The 11,234-nt window shown below is 36.6% G+C and overlaps 1 protein-coding gene across 5 annotated transcripts in view; it reads left to right on the top strand.

Moving 5' to 3' along the window:
- The first annotated feature begins 610 nt into the window (after positions 1-610).
- adgrl2b.1 (adhesion G protein-coupled receptor L2b, tandem duplicate 1) overlaps positions 611-11,234 on the top strand; it is a 130,372-nt gene continuing 119,748 nt past the window's right edge. For 4 of the 5 annotated variants that reach the window (XM_081374125.1, XM_081374126.1, XM_081374124.1 and 1 more), the window contains exon 1: positions 613-1,116. The gene's annotated coding sequence lies outside the window, so the exon portion shown is untranslated. Of the gene's footprint in view, positions 1,117-11,234 lie in introns of all 5 variants that reach the window. The other variant, XM_081374127.1, reaches the window with a different exon arrangement.

The following is an 11,234-nucleotide window of genomic DNA, read 5'->3' as shown; positions in this document are numbered from 1 at the left end:
AAACATTTCAGAAAAATGTACAATTTTAATTAACAATTTATACATAACGTTTTTGTGCTAACGTTTTGATAGAAGTATTATATAATATTATTACGTTATTATTATACTATTATTAATATTATTGTAACATTCTATGTTAATGGAAGAACGTTTGTTCATAACTTTGAGATAAACCATGTTGGCATGTATGGCATCTCTTATGAAAAAAAAAAAACAGCCCACAAAACTGTAACCGACTGTAATAGTTGTAGTGAAAATACATGAAAATAAAAAGTTATCATTCTCATGATTGATGATTCAGTACAAATCAAAAATTAGTGTAGTTACTGCAGTTACTAAAATAATTGTGAAGCAATTACACAATTGTATTATGCTTAATAGTGGTTTGTAATCACAGTCAGATGATGTAATAGTGTAGTTGTAGCCTATAGTGCTCACACAGAATTGAGAATAATATGTGTGCATTGTGTGTGTGAGAGGAAGTCAGGGTTTATACCACTAGAGCAGTGTGTTGGCAGTGTTTGAACAGTTGTTGAGGACACAGACTTCCGTGAGGTTTATGGCTCCGCTCCGTGTGAACGGGAACGCGTTCCAGCGCGTGTTTTCCGGCGCGCCTCTGCAGTGAGACACGCAACCGCGCGCTCGCGTCTCTGTGCTCCCGGACCGAGACTCACTTTACGCAGTCCGAAACCAGTGGAATCTCCTCAAGTTTAGAAAAAACACGCTCTCGCGACTGAGTGTGCGGCAGGTCCCGTCCCGGTTTGCAAACGGGGGGTTAGAGGTAAACCTATCGGGCCACCTCGACGACGCACAGGCGCATGGCTTTGATTTAAAGGGGGATTCATCTCGCTCTCCCCTAAACCGAGTGTTGCATGGAGCAGGACAACTACCGGCTGCCGAGAGCGACGAAATGCGCCTTTTAAACGAGAACTCGGGGTTCGTGTTCCTCACCAGTCCGTGTTCGTAGAGGCCTAATGGGTTTATGTGGAGCGCGCGGACCCGAGCTCTACCTGCGCGAGGAGAGTGTTTGTGCGCGGGTGTAGAGGTGACTTATAAACCCTCGCTTTATCGGCCGACAAGGACTGTTCCTCAATCAATCAACCAATCAATCAATCTGTGAGTATTATTCATCTCGCATATTTCCATTGTGTGACTGAATGGCGTGGCTTTGATCATTCCCAGCGACTCCATCGGGTCTTCTGGGACAGCGAGCATCTAAACTGCAGTGTGTGTGTGTGAGTGTGTTTAAAACAAACCATCAGCAGAATGAAGATCTGGCTGAAGACTTTTTAAAGATTGAATCAAGCATAATGATGCGCGCATTGTTTCAGTAGTGTTGATAACACAGCTGTTCATCTTGGAAAGAAAGGGTTTTTTTTTTTTCTTTGGAAAGAACAGGATTGGGGCCAGATGTGAGGCTATACATCATGCTTATCTGTCCTAGAATTATCTCTATTGGAGAAATATAGAGACCTGTGCAATAAAACAAAACATGAGAGACAGTATAGTTATTTCTCAAGCTACAGATGTTATCTATCTATATATAACCAAAGCAACTTGCGTAGAATTTTGAAGCTTTAGTAAAATAAAAGGAATACTGTAGTAACTTTTTATTTAATGGACTGGCTTATAATGGTCCATTAGTTAACATGAGTTAATGTAATTAACTAATGAGCAATTCATTTGTTACAGGATTTAATGTTAGTCAATAAAAACTAGGATTTAATAAAAACAGAATTTAATGTTAGTCGTTCATTGTTTGTTCATGTTAGTTCACAGTGCATTAACTAGCCTTATGTTAACAAATACAACCTTTGATTTTAAAAATGTATTACTAAATGGTGAAATCAATATTAACTAAGATTTATATATGTTGAAGAAGTATTATTCATCTTAGTTCATGTTAACTAATTAATGTTAACTAATGAATCTTATTGTAAAGTGTTACTGGTTAGACAGGGCTCTTCCCAAAATATCCCATTCTTCATAAAATGGGAATGGGTTTACTTGAGTTGATTTCTGAAGGTCTGTGTGCGGCGCTACATTTAGATCATTTCACTGCACATGCATTATTCACCATGATACGAGCGGCACACGTCACAATAGCTCATGAGCCTGTAGTTTGTCATTTGAAGAAGAAGTGCCATTCAGATAAACAGCAAAATGGTTGTCAGATCTGAATTCGGATTAGAATCCGTTCACACTGCATTGGTTTCACTGAGCACAGCGAAATAAAGGTCTGAACGGGACACACGAGCACAAACAATTAAACAACAACTCATGCTGTTTGAATGAAGCTTGTCCTCTAAATGAGCGCGTAACACTTTACAATAACGTTCATTAGTTAACATCAATGTAGTGACGAACATGTACTAACAATGAGCAATACATTTGTTACAGTATTTATGAATCTTTGTTAATGTTAGTTAATAAAAATCCAGCTGTTCATTGTTTGTTCATGTTAGTTCACAGTGCATTAACTAATGTTAACAAATACAACCTTTGATTTTAATAACGTATTAGTAAATGTTGAAATTAATATTAACTAAGATGAATAAATGCTGTAGAAGTATTGTTCATTCTTAGTTCATGTTAACTAATGAACCTTATTGTAAAGTGTTACCAATAATTTAGTATGTGCACAAGATAAAACCTAAGGGTATAGAAAAAGGACAAACGAAGGCCTCATCCATGTGAAAACCCCATAGTTTAGATATTAGATGTGTTATTGTATTATTGAGTCATTGCTTAGCGCTGGTTCATTTGAATTCAGAGAGTGAACTCACATGGACAAATGCGCAGTTGAAGGAAGTGGCGTCTCTGCTCACATCAACCGCCTGTGATTCCTGCCGCTTCATTTCCAAGCCTGCATTTACATAACAAAGTGTTTGAGTTTCAACTGTGAAAAACTTGAGTCTCTCCGCCATCCCCCTCCCGAAAGTCCGGCCCGACTGAGGCTCGGGGTTGTGCTCAGAGAGCGGCCGTTTACACCCGAGGACATTCACTCTGGCTCTCTTTTTCATCCAGCCTTTTGTTTTCAGATTGTAAGATTCAATTAAATTAGATATTTTCCAATTAACCAAAAATAAATAAATCCCTTGTCAGAAAGGCTTAAGAAGACTGTGTAGAGGATCCAGATCTTGATTGTCAGAATATTTTGGATTATCTTAGAATGGTTTGAATTTTTTCAAGTTAAGTAATTTTTTAAGAAATGTCATTTTATTGTGTATTCATAAAAGATGCACCAATGAACTCTGGCCTCTCAGTTTTGCAGCGTTTGTGCTTTGCTCTTCTGTGCATATTAAATCTGATGGTTTGCTTTATTCCAGGGATGCACAATATATTGGCCACCATATCGGTATCGGCTGATATATGATCAATTTTAGTGTAATCGTTATCGGACCGATAAGAATATTTGGCCGATATATTAAAGCCGATAAATAATGTATTATTTCCTTTAGCCGAGACACTTCAGATGCGCCGTTCAACATGATGGGTTTAAATTGCTTGAAATATGATTGGTATCACTGTCAATAAGGAAAATACAGTTCAGTGCAAGTCTGTTATATAGGCTACATAAAATTATATATATATTATTAAAATTATAATGAGAACATTATAATTGCGTGTTTGGAACGTGGCTTTTAATGCTGAGACTTTTGTTTTTGTAATCAGGCTCTCAAAAATTATATAGAAATTTATCGGCCAATATATCGGTTATCGGCTTTCAAATATAAAGTGTTATCGGTATCGGTGCATCCCTACTTTATTCCCATGGCTGATTGTACCATAGTTTTCACCAGTATTGTCAAGTCAAATTTACTTATTAGTATTATATAACGCTTTTCCCAATACATTGTTTCAAAGCAGCTTCACCAAAAATGATGATGTTAATATCTTCATGCCTTAGAGCTGGGCGACGATACAAGCAATCAAGCTGTAAACTCTAGTTTTACAGTAAAACAGTGGTAACTTTCTACCATCCATTACTGGCGTCCAAAAAGAAACACCAAAGTGTTGAAGACGGCTAAACTTCTATATAGTAAGTTATAGTAGTCAATCATTTTACCCCTTAAAACTCATCTTTGATCACCAAAATGACATATTTAAAACTTCATGTCTTTAAATATCTTGAATGTAACTCTAAATCCTTGCCTCATTTAGTATGTGCGGTTCTATGAATATGCAAATGAGCCCCGCCTCCACTCACTCACTCAGCTCAGAGATCCACTGGTTGACGATCACACGTTGATCTGATTGGTTACAAGGTAGTTGTGACGTCAGAAACACCAGCGATTTCAAAGCGTGTTTTTGAGACTGTCTTTGGTTCACTGCAGTTTTAAGGAGGAAATACTTATGAATTTACACATGGTTTGTCTTAAAGCATATTAAAAACACCACATAGACACATAAACTACATTAAAAGCTGGATTTACACCACAGGGGGACTTTAAAATAAATTCTTTGTTATTTGTCTAGATTCTACTTACAAAAGTTGGTGCAAGCTTTGGTTAAACTATTCTAAGTGTGATTCTACAGAGATAACGGTGATCTGATGTATATAGTGATATAGTGATCTGATGTATATAGTGATCTGATATAGTGATCTGATGTAACGGTGATCTGATGTATATAGTGATATAGTGATCTGATTTATATAGTGATCTGATATAGTGATCTGATGTAACGGTGATCTGATGTATATAGTGATATAGTGATCTGATTTATATAGTGATCTGATATAGTGATCTGATGTAACGGTGATCTGATGTCGGGCTTGCTGAAACAGTACTGTAGTCAGTCTTAAGTCTGTAGTCTTCAACACATCCCACGAGCTTGTGGTCCTTCTCCTGATCCCGTCCCCTTACTCGCCTCTTGCCAAGTTCTCCGCTCTGCCCTGTCGAATTAAAGCTGAAGAAAGCATGCATGCATGTGAACATGAAGACAGCATTCAGATGTATCATATTACACCACTGGTTTCTTTTACTAGTATTTACTGACTCCATCCACCAAAAGACTTTGTCTGTCGAAAGCAATAATGGCTGAAGAATTCGGGGTGAAAGGCAGAAGGAGGTTAGTGCTCGCAGTCTGTGGAGAAAATGGTATGGATCTGTGTGTGTGTGTGCGTGTGTGCGCGTGTGTGTGCGCAATGAGGAGCGAAGCATCTGGAAAAGTTCAATAATGTTTTGTACAGTGGGAGAATTCAGTTGTTGCTCTGACTACTTCATGCGTAAGGAATGTTGATTATTATTTAACGTTTCTCATATTAAACCGCACAATGAATGGATGTCATATATGGGTTTTATCTTTAGTATTATGAATAGACAAATGTGTGACTTCCTCACCTGCCACTTGCATAGGTTTCGACAACTTTTGACGTCTAAATGAACGGTTTCCCGGAATTCGTCTTTGAATCTGTTTCAGTCCATAAAGCGGATGAATGGAGATCGATCTCTGTAGTTTGCTCATGTTCCCACAGAAATGATCTGGATTGCTCAAGTTCTTGGCGTATCTTATTCCTGCTGTCCTAGAAAGTCTTGTGTCTTTCTTGTGTTACTTTAGACTTCATGATGCATGTAAGCAAGCTGATGCTATCATGTGTTGTTACACAGAAATCATTTTAAAATGTGTTTTTATGGTTAGTTTCTGTATAACACTACACACACACACACACACACACACACACACACACACACACACACACACACACACACACACACACACACACACACACACACACACACACAACCAGTTGCACTGAACGCAGTTACTACATTAGTAACACATTATCTAAAAAAATTATCGGAACTAAAATGAAGATAAATCATGTGACAAATTCAGTAACATAATAGGAAGAAATCCTGACCGTTGTGCATTCGTCTTGCAGATGTAGGCTATATTATGTAAATGACAAAGCAAACAGAAATGTGGACATAACCTAAAGACAGCTTACAAGTTTGTCAAATTTATATTGCAATTTAATGCTCTTTTCTAAATGTACAGAAATATAACCATACTTAACCATCATGTTTAAGCAGTTTTAATCTATAATCTGGATATTGTACTTTTTTCAGGTACAGAAATTAAAATTTCATATTTTCAAATCAACTCTATTTTAGGACATTGCACACATTATAGAGAATAACAGTAGCCAAAAAATTACATTCATATCATACATCTCATATTAATATTGCTAAATAACCAAAGACAGCATGGAAAGTTACCAGTACAGTAGCTTTTGCTGTATGTCATTTTATACCCTTAAATTATTATTTAGACAATGTTTTTTTTTGTTGTTGATTTATTTTTAAACAAATGTGTGAATGTTGTGAATGTGGGGGAAATATTTTCCATGCTTTCACAAATCTTATTATGCTCATGCAAATAGTTTTTAGCCAATTATTTTATTTTCGCATATGCCAGAAAGCTCAAGTATCTGAAGAGGTACACATGGTGCTCTTTGAGCAACAATAAAAGCTATTGATAATCATATATTTTTTTCCCCATTTTGTTTTTTGTACAAACAACAAAGGCCATTATATTCTATATTTAGCTGTAGCTCAACTGGTGGATCACGGCGCTGAACGCCACTGATTCCTGCAGGGAAACACAAACTGTTCACATGGCCATTGTCACTCGTTATTTCTCTAATGAAGGAGACGTGACCCTGAAGAAGCAGTTCTCCTCCGTGAAGAAAGACGGGAGAAACGTAGGGAAAGAAAATGCTGCTTGAAAGTAGCACTACACAACCTACAGGCTGTCAGAAAACATGTTACGGTTGTGTGCGGATGTTTTAGTACCCACAGCATTAGAGATGTGTGTGTGTGTGTGTGTGTGTGTGTGTGTGTGTGTGTTTGCAATCAGTTGCGAGCAGTCATTAGAAACCTCAGAACAGAATGAAACTGCGATAATCTCTCGATAATCATCTTTAATCTCATTTATTATGAATACACTGAAATGGATTTTGTCACATTTCTGTGTCTGTGAAGGTGTCAGTCAAGTCAGTTTTATTTATTATAGCGCTTTTTGCAAAACACATATTTTCAAAGCAGCTTTACAGAAAATCATGATGCTGATGTTTATAATATCTTAATCTGTTCATGCTTTATAGTCACGTTTCGCAGATTAGAGCTGGCCGATATGAGATAGTTTACATTTTTGTTGGCGATACAATAATGCACTTGAGATTTGCTATATATAAATCACCCGACACGAGTAGGTATTTATGATTTGTATGTGTTTATCTATATAAAATTGGGCATACTTGTATGTCCAGCTTTATATAAAGAGCTGGGCATTAATAAAGTTACATTTTGCGATGATATAAACAAAATTACACAGCTGAGATTTGCTATATAATACTGTTTTATGTGAATATAGTATAAGTTGTGCTTAAAACGCTTTACGTACTGTCAGTATATGTTAACATTGTTCGCTTCTCTTGTGCTAAAACAACTCTTTATACAAACGTATGAAGACTAATAAATCTTGTTGGTGAAAAGAGTTTGGGGAATTACAGAGAAACTTAAGTGTAAAACCAAGCTTCCAGTTTGTTGGGTAATGAATTGTAGCCTCACCTTTGTTCTCTTCTGTAGTCTTGACATTTTAAGGCATGCACTAAGGCATTGTGTGTCAGGACCTGTGTTGCACACCTAGCATGAGCTCTCACACATGAGTCCTCGTGCAGTGTTTTAATCGCACCCCGTTGAGCTGCCGAGAGTGACGGATGGGCGGTTGCGTTATGCAGTGTGTGTTGGTGAGGCTCATCCAGTTGGAGGTTGATGAATGGTTAAAGGTCCCGTATCCGCATCCATCAGGGGATTAGCATTGACCGGTGAGACCTCTCCACCGGCCCCAACAAACGCCTACATTAGCATAGATAAAGACCACAGGCTCGTCATATACCTCTGTGGGAATGTCTAATTATTTATTTATTTATTTATTGAATTAATTGATTTATTTTAGCTGTGAGGATGCACACAGCAGCTGGTAATGCTACATCTGTTGAGTGTGTTTCAGTTAGGGCTGATCGTGACTAGTAACTGTTCATTCAAGCCATCAGTCGACTGATGCACGTTTATGATCTTAATTGCATCGGGACATTTTCAAATTTCAAGTTTAAGTTTCAAGCCTGAGAAAGAATATATTTCTAACATTGTTCTACATGACAGAGAAATACTGAACTAGAGCTGTATGATTCTTTTTTTGTTTGTTAAATTGAGATCTTTATTAGGGTTAGGGATTGTTTTAATTTTAATTATTCCAATTCAGCTTATCGATTCCTAATTTCAAGTCCAATAAAATAAATAAAAAACCCATCAGATATCATTCACATTTATTAAGTCTTATTACCATGAACAAAAATCAACATGCTAAAGAACCCTTACTCAAGGAACGTTTGTCTATGGATTTAACCATAGCAAAAACAGCTAAATAATATACATTTCAAGCATTATTAAATCAGAAGCACTCAGTAATAAAAAAAAAAGAACAAATAAACAAATAAGTAATTACACAAATAAATAAAACTGAACAAAGATACGATTGGTATTCTGGTTCAGAAACTAATCATATGTAAAATAACACTGCACTCTATGAATAAAATATACATTACAAATATAGTTGCAAAAGTTATTCAGTCAAGAACGAGTTAATTTTCTCTTTGTCCTCTATTATTATTATTATTATTTTTATTATTATTTATATTATAGAGACGGCAGCAGGAATATTAGTGTTATTATAGGAATATTAGTGTTATTATAGAGACGGCAGCAGGAATATTAGTGTTATTATAGGAATATTAGTGTTATTATAGAGACGGCAGCAGGAATATTAGTGTTATTATAGGAATATTAGTGTTATTATAGGAATATTAGTGTTATTATAGAGACGGCAGCAGGAATATTAGTGTTATTATAGGAATATTAGTGTTATTATAGAGACGGCAGCAGGAATATTAGTGTTATTATAGGAATATTAGTGTTATTATAGAGACGGCAGCAGGAATATTAGTGTTATTATAGGAATATTAGTGTTATTATAGGAATATTAGTGTTATTATAGAGACGGCAGCAGGAATATTAGTGTTATTATAGGAATATTAGTGTTATTATAGAGACGGCAGCAGGAATATTAGTGTTATTATAGGACTATTAGTGTTATTATAGAGACGGCAGCAGGAATATTAGTGTTATTATAGGAATATTAGTGTTATTATAGAGACGGCAGCAGGAATATTAGTGTTATTATAGGACTATTAGTGTTATTATAGAGACGGCAGCAGGAATATTAGTGTTATTATAGGAATATTAGTGTTATTATAGGAATATTAGTGTTATTATAGAGACGGCAGCAGGAATATTAGTGTTATTATAGGAATATTAGTGTTATTATAGGAATATTAGTGTTATTATAGAGACGGCAGCAGGAATATTAGTGTTATTATAGGAATATTAGTGTTATTATAGAGACGGCAGCAGGAATATTAGGCTGCTGTCACTTTAAGAGCTGCACGGATCCAATACACTGTTACAGACGCGTTTTCTTTGTTTCTTTGTGTTTACGAGGATGTGTTTGTGTGTATTTGTCCATTCAAGTGCAAAAAGACGCGCAAGTCAAGTCACCTTTATTTATACAGCGCTTTTTACAATACAGATTGTTTCAAAGCAGCTTTACAGTGATAAGAGGAAAATAATGCAACAAAGTTTCTTTCGGCTGTACAGCAGATCTCAGTTCAGTTTCGCGCGTATGTGTGCAGCACAGAAAACTGTGCGTCTCGCGCTTGAATGGTTTAAAGTCACATTAAAATGCACACAAAGGAATCGGTAAGAGTAATCGAAGTGTGTGTGTTATCAAACCTCCTGTTTTGGGGATTTCGGAACCGGTTCTCGATAGCCAACCCTAATCGCGGTGTCCCGAGCGTCGGTCGAGATGATACGAGAGTCGTTTGTCTGCGCCGTTTATGCCAGGTTTTCTTCTCGTGGAAGGCAGCACATGTGTTCATGCGTGGCACATGATTTTATGACACTCCTGATGTGCTTCTTGCCAAATGGTTATGAATCATCATCATCATCTTTGTCATAAAGGCTTTGAGAAGGACCTTTATGAAACCGCCTGACAGAAAAAGAGAGAAGAACTGCATATGTGGCGTATTTAATTCCTCTAAAACAGATGTATATTTTGCAGCGTTTGTGCCTGGTAATTATTGTTCTCTGCATTTTTTATTTTCATTGTGCTTTGAATTCTTTTTGTTTTATCCAATATTTTCTGGCCACAGATGCAGAAAGCCACATGGCTGTGGTGTTTAATTCATTCCCTCCCTCTTGATTGCCTCTGATTTGCTCCATTTTAAACAGGCTCGACTGTCTTGCCATAGATGCGCTGCTGAAGCGAGTGTGTTGATCAGCCAGGCGAGCAGAAGCATGATTGCTGATTGCTCAGGGTTTTAATTATGGAAATCATGAGCTCTTAAGAATGCTCAAAGCTATTTGCTAATGGTGCAAGTCATAAAAATGGGGTATCGAATATTGTTGCACTACAAGATGTTTAACGCTTGAGATTGCTTGTGGTTGAAACCTTTAACATACACTTGGAATTATATTGGATTTGAGAAGTAATTTGTGCATTATAATCGCAGACAACACATTATATCTTATTGTGGCTCAAGAGGATTGTAAATTGTGTTTATAAATGTCCTTTTGAGCATCATTCTGGCAGTGTTGTGCGCGAGCTGCAAAATACTTTTTTTTTTTTTGCTTTATACAACCAATAAAATAAATACTTGTATAAAAAAAAAACACTCAGCAATTTTTATCACTGGATACTAACAAAATTTTGCTTGTTTCCGCCACAGAATAAAACAATTTAACCCTCTGGGCTTCTTTGCCCGAAAACGGACGAAAACTTGAACGTTTCGAATTGTTTAATTTTTTTGCTTCATCGGATGGGGGTGAAACTTGGTGACTTTTGTTTTATTACCTATATGAACACACAAAAAAATCAAGGAGATGATTCTGATATGTTAAAGGGTCGTAAAAAAAAAAGTCACACTTAGCTTCCTCCCGCCCGAAAACGGGCGACATAGGAAATGAATGGGAAATACGAAAAAATAGGAAAACTCAGAGAAACTTTTGGTGGTACAAGCTACAGATCAGCCACTGTGCTGAAAAAGTGTACAGCAATGAAGGGGTGACACTCTTGAACATCAAGAGTGCAAATAAGACACCCTCCCCCCC

Source organism: Scardinius erythrophthalmus (assembly GCF_964197995.2).
Source record: "Scardinius erythrophthalmus genome assembly, chromosome: 9".
Taxonomy (NCBI): domain Eukaryota; kingdom Metazoa; phylum Chordata; class Actinopteri; order Cypriniformes; family Leuciscidae; genus Scardinius; species Scardinius erythrophthalmus.
Note: the sequence above shows the minus strand (reverse complement) of the source record. Positions and strands in the feature narration are given on the sequence as shown.